This window comes from Bos indicus, chromosome 23, assembly GCF_029378745.1.
Source record: "Bos indicus isolate NIAB-ARS_2022 breed Sahiwal x Tharparkar chromosome 23, NIAB-ARS_B.indTharparkar_mat_pri_1.0, whole genome shotgun sequence".
NCBI classification, from domain to species: domain Eukaryota; kingdom Metazoa; phylum Chordata; class Mammalia; order Artiodactyla; family Bovidae; genus Bos; species Bos indicus.
In genome coordinates this window covers 6037678-6054078 of record NC_091782.1, presented here as the reverse complement: position 1 = coordinate 6054078, position 16401 = coordinate 6037678, and the positions used below count along the sequence as shown (strand labels likewise).

General features: G+C 36.8%; 1 protein-coding gene across 1 annotated transcript in view; it reads right to left on the bottom strand.

Annotated features, from left to right (window-relative positions):
* The window catches only part of BMP5 (bone morphogenetic protein 5), a 143659-nt gene that overhangs the window by 80843 nt on the left and 46415 nt on the right, over window positions 1-16401 (bottom strand). The window lies entirely within an intron of this gene.

The window sequence follows — 16401 nt, the reverse complement described above, 5'->3', positions numbered from 1 at the left end:
GGTAGAATTCAGCTGTGAAGCTGTCTGGACCTGGGCTTTTGTTTGCTGGAAGATTTCTGATTACAGTTTCAATTTCTGTGCTTGTGATGGGTTTGTTAAGATTTTCTATTTCTTCCTGGTCCAGTTTTGGAAAGTTGTACTTTTCTAAGAATTTGTCCATTTCTTCCCCGTTGTCCATTTTATTGGCATATAATTGCTGATAGTAGTCTCTTGTTCTTTGTATTTCTGTGTTGTCTGTTGTGATCTCTCCACTTTCATTTCTAATTTTATTGATTTGATTTTTCTCCCTTTGTTTCTTGATGAGTCTGGCTAATGGTTTGTCAATTTTATTTATCCTTTCAAAGAACCAGCTTTTGGTTTTGTTGATTTTTGCTATGGTCTCTTTTGTTTCTTTTGCATTTATTTCTGCCTTAATTTTTAAGATTTCTTTCCTTCTACTAACCCTGGGGTTCTTCATTTCTTCCTTTTCTAGTTTCTTTAGGTGTAGAGTTAGGTTATTTATTTGACTTTTTTCCTGTTTCTTGAGGTATGCCTGTATTGCTATGAACTTTCCCCATAGGACTGCTTTTACAGTGTCCCACAGGTTTTGGGTTGTTGAGTTTTCATTTTCATTTGTTTCTATGCAAATTTTGATTTCTTTTTTGATTTCTTCTGTGATTTGTTGATTATTCAGCAGTGTGTTGTTCAGCCTCCATATGTTGGAATTTTTAATAGTATTTCTCTTGTAATTGAGATCTAATCTTACTTCATTGTGGTCAGAAAAGATGCTTGGAATGATTTCAATTGTTTTTGAATTTACCAAGGCTAGATTTATAAAACTCCTAGAGGAGAACATAGGCAAAACACTCTCCGACATACATCACAGCAGGATCCTCTATGACCCACCTCCAGGAATATTGGAAATAAAAGCAAAAATAACCAAATGGGACCTAATTAAACTTAAAAGCTTCTGCACAACAAAGGAAACTATAAGCAAGGTGAAAAGACAGCCTTCAGAATGGGAGAAAATAATAGCAAATGAACCAACTGACAAACAACTAATCTCAAAAATATACAAGCAACTCCTACAGCTCAATTCCAGAAAAATAAATGACCCAATCAAAAAATGGACCAAAGACCTAAATAGACATTTCTCCAAAGAAGACATACAGATGGCTAACAAACACATGAAAAGATGCTCAACATCACTCATTATCAGAGAAATGCAAATCAAAACCACAGTCAGGTACCACTTCATGCCAGTCAAAATGGCTGCAATCCAAAAGTCTACAAGCAATGAACGCTGGAGAGGGTGTGGAGAAAAGGGAACCCTCTTACACTGTTGGTGGGAATGCAAACTAGTACAGCCACTATGGAGAACAGTGTGGAGATTCCTTAAAAAACTGGAAATAGAACTGCCTTATGATCCAGCAATCCCACTGCTGGGCATACACACTGAGGAAACCAGAAGGGAAAGAGACATGTGTACCCCAATGTTCATCGCAGCACTGTTTATAATAGCCAGGACATGGAAGCAACCTAGATGTCCATTAGCAGATGAATGGATAAGAAAGCCATGGTACATATACACAATGGAGTATTACTCAGCCATTAAAAAGAATACATTTGAATCAGTTCTAATGAGGTGGATGAAACTGGAGCCCATTATACAGAGTGAAGTAAGCCAGAAAGAAAAACACCAATACAGTATACTAACGCATACATATGGAATTTAGAAAGACGGTAACAATAACCCTGTATACGAGACAGCAAAAGAGACACAGATGTATAGAACAGTCTTTTGGACTCTGTGGGAGAGGGAGAGGGTGGGATGATTTGGGAGAATGGCATTGAATCATGTATAATATCATGTATGAAACGAGTCACCAGTCCAGGTTCTATACATGATATTGGATGCTTGGGGCTGGTGCATTGGGACGACCCAGAGGGATGGTATGGGGAGGGAGGAAGGAGGAGGGTTCAGGATGGGGAACACATGTATACCTGTGGTGGATTCATTTTGATATATGGCAAAACCAATACAATATTGTAAAGTTAAAAAAAACACAACTCAACATTCAGAAAACTAAGATTATGGCATCCAGTCCCATGACTTCATGGCAAATAGATGGGGAAACAGTGGAAACAGTGTCAGACTTTATTTTGGGGAGCTCCAAAATCACTGCAAATGGTGATTGCAGCCATGAAATAAAAAGACGCTTACTCCTTGGAAGGAAAGTTATGACCAACCTAGACAACCTATTAAAAAACAGAGACATTATTTTGTCAACAAAGGTCCATCTAGTCAAGGCTATGGTTTTTCCAGTAGTCATGTATGGATATGAGAGTTGGACTATAAAGAAAGCTGAGTACTGAAGAACTGATGCTTTTGAACTGTGGTGTTGGAGAAGACTCTTGAGAGTCCCTTGGACTGCAAGGAGATCCAACCAGTCCATCCAAAAGGAAGTCAGTCCTGAATATTCATTGGAAGGACTGATGTTGAAGCTGAAACTCTGATACTTTGGCCACCTAATCTAAAGAGCTGACTTATTTGAAAAGACCCTGATCCTGGGAAACATTGAAGGTGGGAGGAGAAGGGAATGACAGAGGATGAGATGGTTGGACGGCATCACTGACTCAATGGACATGAGTTTGTGTAAACTCCGGGAGTTGGTGATAGACAGGGAGGCCTGTCATGCAGCAGTCCATGGGGTTGCAAAGAGTCGGATATGACTGAGCAAATGAACTGAACTGAACTGAACTTAAAATCTCTAGTTTGAATTCTTCAAAGACTACTTCGAAATCTCCCCCAAATTAATTTCTCCTGCTGGAAGCCTTAGTTCCCTAGCTCTTCCCTGGTGACTCAGATAACGAAGAGTCTGCCTGAATTGCAGGAGACCTGGCTTCAGTCCCTGGGTGGGGACAATCCCCTGGAGAAGAAAAAAGCTACCCACTCCAGTGTTCTTGCCTGGAGATTCCATGGACAGAGAAGCCTGGCAGGCTACAGTCCATGGGGTCGCAAAGAGTTGGACACAACTGAGCGACTAACACATTCACTTTAGTTCCCTAATCTATCCCTTGGACAGCAAGGAGATCAAACCAGTCAATACGAAAAGAAATCAACCCTGAATATTCATTGGAAGGACTGAAGCTCTAATACTTTGGTGATATTAGAAGAGATTTTCAACATCCCTGAGACTTTATTTATCTATCTTTAACATGGAGATTGATCAGGAAAGGCTTTCTCCACAGTGTACTATAGAAGTTAAATAATATTTGAGAGAGAGGATCATTACATAGTTTCTGAAACAGAGCAATTTCTCAAAAAGATGTAGCTCTTGTGTGAATTACTTTCCATTTACATTATAATTATTATATAACTTTATATTAATCCCATTGAGTAAGATAGTTTAGAGGAATATCCATTTTGTCTTGTCCCTTTTCTTTGTATTTATACATATATCACCAAAACAGTAAATGATCAATAAAAATTTAACTGTACAAAATTGCTACCTGGTCTGAAACACAGCTATGCTGATGATCTAAAAGTCCATTTCTATATCTGGACTATAGACATGTTAATAAAGGTGATGACTATTATCATGTTTTAATTTTGTTGTAATGTTTAACTTTGTTATCAAATTGAAAATACAAAATTTTTTGGTTTCTAATTTTGCTATGTAATTTTGTTACAGTGTAATAGTTTTTTTAACTTTTATTTGTTTAGTTATAGTTATATAATTAAATTTTCATATGTTGCTGAAGTGGCATTAAGAAAATCAGAGCAACCTGTATGCAGAACAAAGGCTTGTATGCAGGACAAGAAGCAACAGTTAGAACCGGACTTGAAAAAACTGGCTGTTTCAAAAGTGGGAAAAGAGTACATCAAGGCTGTATATTGTCACCCTGCTTATTTAACATCTGTGCAGAGTACACCATGTGAGATGCTGCTGGGCTGAATGAAGCTCAAGCTGGAATCAAGACTGAGGGGAGAAATATCAATAACCTCAGATATGCAGATGATAACACCCTAATGGCTGAAAGCAAAGAGGAACTATCAAGAGCCTCTTGATAAAGGTGAAAGAGAAGAATGAAAACCTGGCTTAAAACTCAACATTCAAAAACCAAAGATCATGGCATCCAGTCCCGTTACTTCATGGCAAATAGATGGGAAGACAATGGAAACAGTGACAGACTTTATTTTCCTGGACTCCAAAATCACTGTGGATGGTGACTGCAGCTGTGAAATTAAAAGACGTTTGCTCCTTGGAAGAAAAGCTATGACAAACCTAGGTAGCATATTAAAAAGCAGAGACATCATTTTGCTGACAAAGATCCATATAGTCAAAGCTATGGTTTTTCCAGTAGTCATGTATGGATGTGAGAGTTGGTCCATAAAGAAAGCTGAGTGCTGAAGAATTGATGCTTTCAAATTGTGGTGCTGGAGAAGACTCTTGAGAGTCCCTTAGACAGCAAGGAGATCAAACCAGTCAAGCCTAAAAGAAATCAACCCTGAATATTCATTGGAAGGACTGAATCTCCAATACTTTGGCCACCTGATATGAAGAGCTGACCCATTGGAAAAGACACCCCTGATGCTGGGAAAGATTGAAGGCAGGAGGAAGAGGGGGTAACAGAAGATGAGGTGGTTTGATGGTAACATGGATTCATGGACATGAGTTTGGGCAAACTCCGGGAGATGATGAAGGACAGGGCTCACAAAGAGTCAGGCACAGCTTAGTGACTGAACAACAGCAACAGAGAAAAATCAGGCTAGATTTTTACAGCTGTGGGTAGTTAGAAAATAATTGTATTTACTCGATATCTTGTTTTAAATATTTCACATCTACAAGATAGAGGACACAGCAGCATACATTTTGACATGCACACTCATTCGACATATTCATTACTCATCAATCCAGTCAAATTAGCAGGTCCTCAAACATTTCCTCCTTAAAGGAGTCTGAAAGTCACTTAGCTTTTTTACCCTTGAAGACAATAATGCATCCTGACATGTAGAAAATATTTTGTTGTTTTTTTATTATAGATGTTTTATACAGGAAATAATTATTTGGACTTTAAAGCAAATATTCATCTTTTGTGGGTTGGATGTTAATATTAAACTTCAAAAGTCAGTTTAGAATTAATATCCCCAGAGGATGGTACCTGATTAATTCATTCTGTGTAATAAAAAATGATTACTTAATGGTGAGTGAATATACTTAGTATGTAAATAATGGATTTCAGTTAAGCTATATACAAATATTTGAGAAATTTTGTGTTTACCTACAAGAAGTCAATGTAAAAACACAACTATCTGATAATCACCTTTTGGTAAATATTTATCTTGTGTTCTTTAGTGGAAAAATCTGTGGACTTTGTAGATTGCCTGGCAGCTAGAGGTCAACCATCCCAATCACACCAGATTTTACTGAATGACCTCGTGAATCCATCTGCTCCATTGGTAAAATAACACAGTTCATTTTTAACCACCTGAAGGTGACGGAGGTTACAGTAAATGCTATAAAGCAAAGAGCCCTCTTTTACATCTTGGATACCATGAAATGAAATGATAGTTTATCTACAGCAAATACTTGTGGTTATCTGACAAAAACAGGTCAAAGGTTTTGTGAGTTTTCTCTGAAATTGCTCAGGGTCTTCTCTAATGACTGATAATTGGAAACAGAGGCTGGACTCCCAAATGTGATGGGTGACAGATGAGCAGTAGATTAATGTCAATACTTGGTTAGGAGACACTACGAGGTCAGGGGTTACAGGAATTAGCCATTGTGCTGCTGTGAAAAGGCAAACATCAAAAGTCTATTATCCCCTTAAGAGCTCTTCTCCAGGCCTGAAATCCATTCTCACTTGCTTTGGTTATAATTGAGAGATATCGTGATGCCATGATATATGCGAGGTCAAAGTGAAACCACCCACCCTAAGTGTATTAATCGTTAGGGTTTGCAAGTTTTTATTTATACAGTAAAGAAATACTGTTTTCATATCACATTTTTAGTGTACTCAATGTTCATTTTGGAGAATTTCAGAAACATCTTGTCCAGGAAAAAATAATAATAATCATCCTTAGTGGAAAAAAAAGGAAAACTAGAAAACTTGCCATTAAGTGTGTTCAAAATTTCTCTATGGGGGGAAATGAAGGAAGTTTAAGACATTTGCATTGTTTTAAGGATATGAGAATTTCTGTAGCTGAACAAATGTGTTTCTCGAGTGAGCTGCTTTAAATTTGAAATCAGTATGATAACTTTTATAGAGTTCACTCAAATTCAGTCTGTGGTTCAAGCCGAACTACATTTTTTCTGCCTAATGGGTTGCATCAATGAAGTTTGGTATAGGAAGGAGGACACAGAGAAATGTGACTGGACTTAAAGCCGTATCAAGTTATCAGAAACACAATTATGTGGTTTTACAGGTTTTTAATAAAGGAATAAAATGGTATATATGAATGTATTACCTATATGCTCTATAACTAATTCATCTGTTCTGCTTGGGCAAGGCCCATACGTGGTCATGGTGGCCCAAGTCTGTTTCCGATAGTTGCTATTGCTGCCCCTGGCACCAGATTTTAAGCTTGACAACAACAGTTCTGCTTGTCTCATTGCTGTGTACTCCATTCCTTCTTCAATCTCTGATACATAGTAGGTGAGGAATATACATAGGAAGAGAATGAATATGAGAATATAGGCATTTATGTCTGATTCTATTTCTTTTTGTTTGTTTCAGGAGGGAGAATAAATACAGACTCCAATGAACCAACTGGGCTTTCCTTTCAGCTGGCAAAGAATCTGCCTGCAATGAAGGAGACCTGGGTTTGATCCCTGGGTTGGGAAGATCCCCTGGACAATGGAAAGGCTGCCCACTCTGGTATTCTGGCCTGGAGAATTCCATGGACTGTATAATCCATGGGGTCTCAAAGAGTCGGACATGACTGATCGACTTTCACTTTCACTTTTCCATTGAACCAACTAAGCCCCTCAACCATTTGTTCTTTTTCAAAAATTTGAAGTCTGGTTGATTTATAATTTAACCATTTATTCTTAAATGAGTCTTTCTCATGTTTCAAAATAGTATTCTTCCTAATGGTATATTTCTTTTCCCTTTCTTCTTTGAAAGGGATTCAAATAAGTAAGGATAATTTATAACCCTAATATTTTATATTTATTTTGTTTCCACCAACTAGAATGACACTTAAAGACAAATGCTGAAATAATAGAATCTCTTATTCTTCAATGGATATATTAGGAAAGAAGAAAAAGGTAATAGAAAAATTAACATTGGTCTATTTTATGGTTATTAATAGAATTATACTTAAAATAATTTGCAAAATGAATCATGTGCTGTAGAAAAGAATATGTATTTAATATAATAATTTATATATTCTGTTAATTTTTCTCTATTTATATAAAAACATGAATTTCTCCTCTGCAATATGTAATATAAACAAATATTTGGTAACATGTTCATAATATTTTTAATCTTCTTCCAAAAATAATGAAAATAATTGCTTCTTTCAGAAATATGCTTTGCTTTTTTAGTTTCTTTTTCATTATAAAAAATTATTAGAACTGTTTTTATTTGGTATGTTTTTCTAGCATCATCCTTGAAAGTGAAAGTTCATTTCATCAGTCTGAGTGTTTAAAGATAGAAACTGGAATACATAATACATGACTTGTTTAAACATTTCTTTGCAACACATTATTAAAATTGTGTTAGATGAATCAATACATTGTATTAAAAATGCTTTTTATAATTGGAGACCTACTTAAGAACATGTGCTAGATTTAATAAAGATGTAACAGGTGCCAGAATCAATAAAGAAATCACATGACCTTTCCACATTTATGGAATGAGACCACATTGTAATTAGAGTCAAGGGATTCTTAGTGGTCTCAGGTCACGGAGTTTTCATATGAACAGTTTCATGTTTTGGTTGATCTGGTTTCACACTCCTGGGTTTTTCCTTTGTTTTGGGATTTCAGGTCAACCACAAAACTCAGAGCAAAATTCAGTGAAGAATCATTGAGCAGTATCTGGTTTTGAGTTCAAACTATACAAATCCTCCAAGATTCTTCAGACGCACACCTGGAGAAAAAATAAGTCTTCTGAGATCCAGCTCAGATGATCCCATTTTAGATTCAAATTTAATAACTTCCTGAGTCTCCAATTCAATTTTATATTAATTATCAGATGAACTGTTTTCTGATGCTTTTATTGCTAATAGTTTGATTTGTTCTTAATGTTATTTCATAATCCATCCAACTACCCATATATGCTGTCACATAAAGAACAAAATTCAGCCATGAGAAAAGCTGGATACCAACCTCATTTAACCCACATATTCCTCCAAATGGCAGCACTTGGTGAGACCTAATACCTAGAAGTGAGTACACAGAACAGGTGTGAGAATGCGGCTAAAGCAAGAATGTTTAAGTATTAGACATTTAAGAAGCTGGTGGGGTCTAGATCACCCTCCACACCTGTGGTACTTAGTGCTCTGGCCACATGGGGAGAAGTTCGGAAGTTTTCTGGAGAACTGGCATCACCAGCACAGTTGAGAATGTCGTATTCTGCAAACAGAGGAACTAGACCAAACCATGCAGACTGATGCTGAGTCCTAGGCTTCTTTCCCCACTCAGTTTCCTGAATGTTGACAACCAGGCCCGTGCCTTCCAGACAAGAGGATAAAAGAGCCCTCTTATTGAAATCTGACCATTCCTAGCAAAAAAGAATGTCTCCACAAAATGGCAATGCAAAAATATCTTGGAAAATAATACCAAGTTCCACCCTCATGCTAAGAGTCTCTAAGATGTACTTAGTCCCTCAGTCATGTCTGACTCTTTGCAACCCCAAGGACTGTAGCCCCCCAGCCTCCTCTGTCCGTGGGGATTCTCCAGGCAAGACTACTGAAGTGGGTTGCCGTGCCCCCCTCCAGGAGATCTTCCCAACCCAGGTCTCTCACATTGCAGGTAGATACTTTACTGTTTGAGACATCAGAGACTCAGCCACCCACTCTCTAATCAGCTTTTTAATCTCTTGAAATTAAGTAAGAGCTAACAAGCAAAGATTACTAGATAGCTGAGAAAATCCTCTCCCTGTAAATATAGAGACGAGGAGACTTTTTTAAAAATAAACTTGGATGTATTTCAATAAAAGGAAAAAAATTACTAAAAAATACTAAACAGCCTTTGAGAGTTAAGAGACGCTTTTGTATCCATGAAACAAGATGCTACGAAAGGCAAATACTCGATGCTAAAACATCTCTTGAAAATGAAGCTGAAAATCAGTCTCAGCTTGAAAGATTAAGTTGAAGAAATTTTCAAAAAGGAGAGCAATTAGTCAAAAGAATGAAAAATAGACGAGAAAGAAAGGAAAGATGGAAGACATTAAGAAAGCAAAAATAAGGGGAGTAGTTCAGAATGAGCCCTAATAATAGTGGTTCCAAAAAGAGAGATTAGGAAGTGACAAAGAAATCATCAAAGAAATAATTCAGTTCACTGAGCCAAATGCAAAAGTTTCAAGATTGAAAATGTCTGCTCTGTCAACAAAAAGAAGTTTCTACATGTTTCCAGACACAAAATATAAGTTCCATACATGGGGATCAGGAATCAAAAAGGATTTAGACTTCTCAAAAACAACATTGCCATCTACAAGACAAGGAGACATTAACTTCAAAATCACGATGAAAATATATTTCCAATTCAACTCAAGTACCCATCAAAATGAAGGTATAACAAGGATACTTCCTGATGTGCAGGGTATCCAAAATTTGATTCCCATAAAACATTTCTTAGGAATTACCTGAAGACTTTGCTTCACCAAAAGCATCCCACTAAGTGAAGTCGGACAGAGAAAGACAAATATCATATATCACTTATATGTGGAATCTAAAAGACAAAAAAAAAAAAAAAAAAAAAAGATACAAATGGATCTACTTAAAAATAGAAACAGACGCAGAGAGATATGATAAAAAAAAAAAAAAAACTTGTGGTTACCGGGGGAAGAGTGAGAAGGGAGGGATAGATTGGGAGTTTGGGATTGACATGTATATACTGCTATGCTCGGGGCTGGTGCACTGGGATGACCGAGAGGGATGGTATGGAGAGGGAGGTGGGAGGGGGGGTTCAGGATGGGGAACACGTGTACACCCATGGCAGATTCATGCTGATGTATGGCAAAACCAATACAATATTGTAAAGTAATTAGCCTCCAATTAAAATAAATAAATTTATATTAAAAAAAAAACAGATAACCAACAAAGACCTACTGTACTTGAATAAAATAAAAAACAAATTTAAATAAAAAGTTCTTCTCAAGTAAAAAAAAAATCTTACAAACAAACAAAAGTATCAGCCAGAAAGAAGGTGAAGGCATAGGCTACAGGAAAAAAGGAGGTTTGATGTGGGAGAAGCAAAGATAATTCCCAGAATGATGATGAAGGAAATCCCAGGATGACAGCTGTGCTCTGGGCACAGAGGCGAACAGTCCGTATTGGAGCAGTGTGACTCCACAGAAAGATACTTTAAGGCTAAAGATCTCTTTTCCCATTGGCACCAACCTTTGACCTTGACAAAGTCTAAGTGAGCCCAAGTCACACTTGGACACAGACGTACCCTTCCTGACATGTGTTTATGAAGTTCCTGCTCTCTCTTCAAAGTCCTGCTGCCCAAGTCATCTGAGAATACTCACTTTTCCCATAAAAATGTTTTGGGTTTTCTTTTGCCATATCCCTCCAAATTGGCTGTTGACACTAAACCTGGAAGCTGAGATCACGTCACAGCCCATACTCCCTCTTGGCTTCAGTGGACTGGGTCATACCCGGCCTCCCCACCTTACAGCCCCCCAAATTCCCAGGACACCACTCCCTAAAAAGGGCATTTAAAAACCGCCAAGCAAATGAACCATAAGTTACTCACAGGCGTGCTTAGCTCATCTTCTGTCAACATTCACCAAAACGCTTCCACTTAAATAAGGAGCTTGTGTTTCCTATTAGTTTTAATAATAACTGGTTTTATATTTACTAGTATATGAAATACATCCAATTAAAACAGAAACTCTCATTGAGATAGAGAAAAGTATTTATTCAAGTTCACATATACAGTGATTCTTAAAGTATGGATTCAAAGGCAGGTCTAACCACCTCAGCACCTCTAAAGAAAAGTTCCAAGAGGCTACAGAATTTTTTTTTTTTTTTGGAACTTTTACCTTTATCCTCTGCACCAGTATTTATATTAATTCCAAAAGTCTACTTTTTCTCACGTTTCCTTTGGACATATTTCCTTTATAAAGGAACCATAGTGTGATCTGGAACATCTAACACTAGGAAGGATTTTTAGCCATCCTCATGCACTGATCACAGCACAGAATATTTATTTAATATTTTTTTTCTGTTTTAAATTTATTTTTTTAATTTAAATTTATTTATTTTCATTAGAGGTTAATTACTTTACAATATTGTATTGGTTTTGCCATACATCAACATGAATATTTAGACTCTGCAAAATGCAAGTGTTATTCCTAAATCACACTTAAGTACAGCAAGAGTGGCTCTTACATACAAACAGAAAATACACTTGAAGTTCTGTTTTGTCTTCTCATCTTTAGATGCACATTCTCAAGGGCAACCAGAGCGTAACTCTGAAAGCATAGGACCGTCACCAAGCAGTTTTATTCTACATTGCTCTTAACACACTGAAAACAAAAGTAATCCCAAAGCTAAGATATGTTTCACGCATTTCCAGTTAAACTAGCTACCTATTTTTTTTTTTTTGCTTCCTGAAGGAAACCAGCTAAAGTTGATAATAACCATGGAAAGAATCATTCACCTAAAGAGAGCCGACGACAGTCATGGAAATGGTTGAGGAACCCATTTGAAAGAGAAACTGCATGTGAGAGAGTAACGGGTTAATAAGGGTTATTAATATTCACGACCTGATACTTTCAAGCAAGGATGTCAAAAGAATATGTCAATCAACAGCAACATAGAAAAAATAAAGCAGCGTCTGTGTCAGGATCTCCTTTCTTCTCACTGTATTCAATCACGCAATCCTGATGAACTTAACGAAGATTAGTTTCAAAGCCTTAGACTATTCAGACTAAGTAGTAATAAAAATTATTATAAACTTATAACTAACATTTATGAGACTTTATACCCAATGCACATAATCTTATTTAATGCAATATGTATTTAGTGAGAGAAGACAGAAATTCAGCTAACATTAATTGAATGCTTATTATTCAGTCACCATTTTTAGCAGAGACAGTTAGGGAACAGAAAGGAGACCAAGGAGGTAGAAACAAAAAGTTATCAATGGAAAAAGACTTGTAGACATAGAGAGGACAGGAAGTCGGAGAGGGATGGAGTAGGAGTTTGGGATTAGCAGATGCAAACTATTATATACAGAATGGATGAGCACCAAGGTCCCACTGTAGAGCACAGAGAACTATGCTCAGTATCCAGTTATAAACCGTAATGGAAAAGCATATGAAAAAGAACACATATGCATATGTGTGTACACATACATATGTATAAACTGAGTCGCCTTGCTGCACAACAGAAATTAACACAACATAGTAAATCAACTGTCGGTCAATAAAATAAAGCTTTTTAAACGTTCTCTACCTGTAAGTGTCTACTTATACTCCAATGTTATTTTGACTAGAAGAAATAAAGATCACAGAAAGTAACAGGAAATTCCTGTTAATTAAATCAGAGCACCTTTTCCATCTGTGACGAGTGCCTTGATTATTGAAACATGAAATTGTGTGTCCTCTTAGGGCTACTTTCAGTTAGATTTCACGCTCAAACACTGCCTCTCCTTTGTCCTAGAATCCTGCTTTTCTTTCCCTCCTAGTCATATTCTGAGAAAAGAATTCAATAAAAGTAAATATACTTGATGTTATGGAGATTAAATGGGTAAGTGAAGCTAAATCCTCCTGTGTTTAATGTAACTAGTCTCCTGTTTCTGACACAGAGATGATTAGGACAATTTCCCTAATTGACAGGGAAATAGTCACCTTTTACTTAATTTACCATCTAAAAAAATAGTTGTATGAGAACCAAGACCCTATTCCAAATTCCCTCCACCGAATTCCAAACAATGAATAGATAAAAGAATGCAAGATTTCATCAAAAACAAGTGTAACATGGATTGGGGCAAAACTTCCTAATTGAACAGGGGTGATCTCTTTGACTTTAAATGCACATGTACAGGACAACTTGGATTTGGTTAAGTGATGCTGTTTTACCTTTTGCATTACTTACTGCCTTGAAAATAAGTGGCAAAGTGAATTTCACTCATATTTACTTAGCACCTATTTTGTATCCGTTCCTCAACTCGAAGTTGCGGAAGGGGCAGTGGAATATATGTTATAAACACTGTTTTGGGGTTTGAGACTAAATTACATTGTTCAGGGCTCAAGGGTATACAGTTCTATTTTCCCGTCTCCCTCTGTCTGAGTCTCGGCTTCCGTCCAGTTTTCAGGAACCTGTTTTTCCCTTCCAGAATGCCAGCTCCGGCCTTCATTGTGTTCAAGAGTAAAGGCAGCAGAGAGAGCAGAGTTGCAACACTTGAAAAACACTTCGGTGGCAAGGGACTGAGAAAGGAATTTTCTGTCAGAAAGTATTTGGGGGAAAGTGTTACAAACAGTTTTCAATTTCAATTTAAAGCCAAAGTGAGAGCTGAATTTAAAGTTAACTGGTACTAGTTTAGAAATTAAAAAAACAGACATATCATCTACACCACTCTTGGTATGTTTGCAATACATTTTGATTTTACACAAATAAAGTACTGATTCTGTTCTTTCTTCCTTCAGTAGTAAGTGGAGTAATAACACTGTAATGTTAATTATTTAAGTATAGCCTACTCAGTATTCCCTCAGTATTCCCAACGAAAACAAAAGAAAGCAAAAACAAATGTCAAATTGACACTCTGTGAAGTTGAATCAGGGAATGAATAATTATTATAATTACAAGTGTTTATTGAGCATTTAAGGTAAACTATGCAATAAATTAAAGGTTATAAATGCCTTTTTGTTAAATACTGTATAAAATCTATAAAATTAAAAATAACCTTAAAAGTGATTGCTATTACATTTTTGCAACAAAACTGTTAACAATAAAGAGTAAACATTAACCACGTCCTGGATCTTCTACACACATAGAACTTTCTGCAAGGACTACAGTGCGTATTTCAAAAGCAAAACAAGCAAACAAACAAGCACCTTTCTTCAGAGTAGCAATATCCAGACTGAAAATCGAATCTAATCTTGGTGAATGAAGTTTTATGATGAATCAATAATAAGAATGAGATTTTTGTCCACTGACACCAGATTTCCTGTTGACAGGCTCTAAGCTGTAGAGATTTAACCCCTCTCCCCACAAACACACACAAATAGGTATCACTCTTTGGAAGACCTCCCAGATCATCTAGTTTGCCCTCCTTCCTTCAGCCTGATGCCAACTAACATTCCAGAAAAGTGAAAGTGTTAGTGGCTCAGTTGTGTCCTACTCTTTGAGACCCCATGGACTATAGCCTCTGTCATGGAATTCTCCAGGCAAGAAAACCAGAGTGGGTTGACATTCTCTTTTCCAGGGGATCTTCCCAACCCAGGGATCAAACTTGGTCTCCCACTTTGCAGGCAGATTCTTTACCATCTGAGTCACCAGGGAAACCCCAACATTTCAGAAAGCACTGCCAATTCTGGACTCACGTGGCTGGACTTTGTAATTTCTTATTTCAGTATGAAACATCAGTGTTAGGATGGTCACAGACCTACCTTAAGTACTGTTTTACAGCACAATTTAAAAAACACTTTTTCCATTGTACTTGAGGTTTACAAAAATTCAAATCAGAAAAAATATCATAGAAGACTAGAATAAACACACTATAAGCAAAATTCTTTAAATTAATAGAGCAAAATGTGCTTTTTTTATATTGAGAGTATGGGAAGAAATACTGAAAACTCTATAACTGCAAAACATTTTTAAATAGTCATTTACATCTTATAAATACAACTAATTTAGATAGGTAAATGAATAGATAGATGTTAGATATGTTAGATAGTTGAATGGATAAATAGAAGATGGAAATACAGATAAAATAGGTAGTTATTTTGAACTAAATCAGTCCTATCTTTTTAAGCTGTCACATTAAATAATGTTTTAAGAAATGCTAGAGGTGTTCTCCAGATCTATAACTCCAAGTTATTCATATCTTTAAAAAATATATCTCTTTGTCTCACTATTAGCTCGGAGAAATATGAATAAATCACATATATCATGGTGGTTTTCCTGCTGCATTTCTGTGGAACTTTATAAATTATAAATAACAACATGTTCCATATCCCTTTTCCTTTTAATTGCATTTTGTAATTTCACACAACTCAAAAAAAAGAGAAAGCTTTAAAAATATATTTATAGAAATGACAGCAAGGATAAATTTAGAATAGAACTATTAGATTGAATTATTTTGAAAAAAGAATCCTTCAGTGTTTGAAGTGTACTATGGCATTTATGGGACGATTTGACTAATTTTCCCAATGTAACATGTTCACCACAGGTTCTTTAACAGTTATTATTCCATTTGATGTTTTAATCTGCCTCCTTGATTAGACTGCCTTAAATATTTTCTAACACGAAAAAGAGGGAAAACCTGAAATGATGAAGACAACAGTATTTGTTTTCATCCTCATCACTGATACATATTCCATTTTCTGTCTATTCCAGTTCCTAGGTGACTTTTAGGACATACTGCTGCTGCTGCTAAGTCGCTTCAGTCGTGTCCGACTATGTGCGACCCGATAGACGGCAGCCCACCAGGCTCCCCCGTCCCTGGGATTCTCCAGGCAAGAACACTGGAGTGGGTTGCCATTTCCTTCTCCAATGCATGAAAGTGAAAAGTGAAAGTGAAGTCACCCAGTCGTGTCCGACTCTTCGCGACCCCATGGACTGCAGCCTATCAGGCTCCTCCATCCGTGGGATTTTCCAGGCAAGAGTACTGGCATGCTGAGTATCATCTATTGTGTAAAAATACTTTTAGTTTTGTATTTTTGTGTCAGTATTGTTATAAAGCTTTGTAATGAATTGAAATGTTGAGAGGTCAAGAAAAGGACAGGGGATATAAAGACATAAAAGTTGCTGTTAGTTCAACAAACTCAGAAAATAGTAAAATGACACCTACTAGAGGCTACTATGGAGAAGGCGATGGGACCCCACTCCAGTACTCTTGCCTGGAAAATCCCATGGACAGAGGAGCCTGGTAGGCTGCCGTCCATGGGGTCGCTAAGAGTCAGACACGACTGAGCGACTTCACTTTCACTTTTCACTTTCATGCATTGGAGAAGGAAATGGCAACCCACTCCAGTGTTCTTGCCTGGAGAATCCCAGGGATGGGGCAGCCTGGTGAG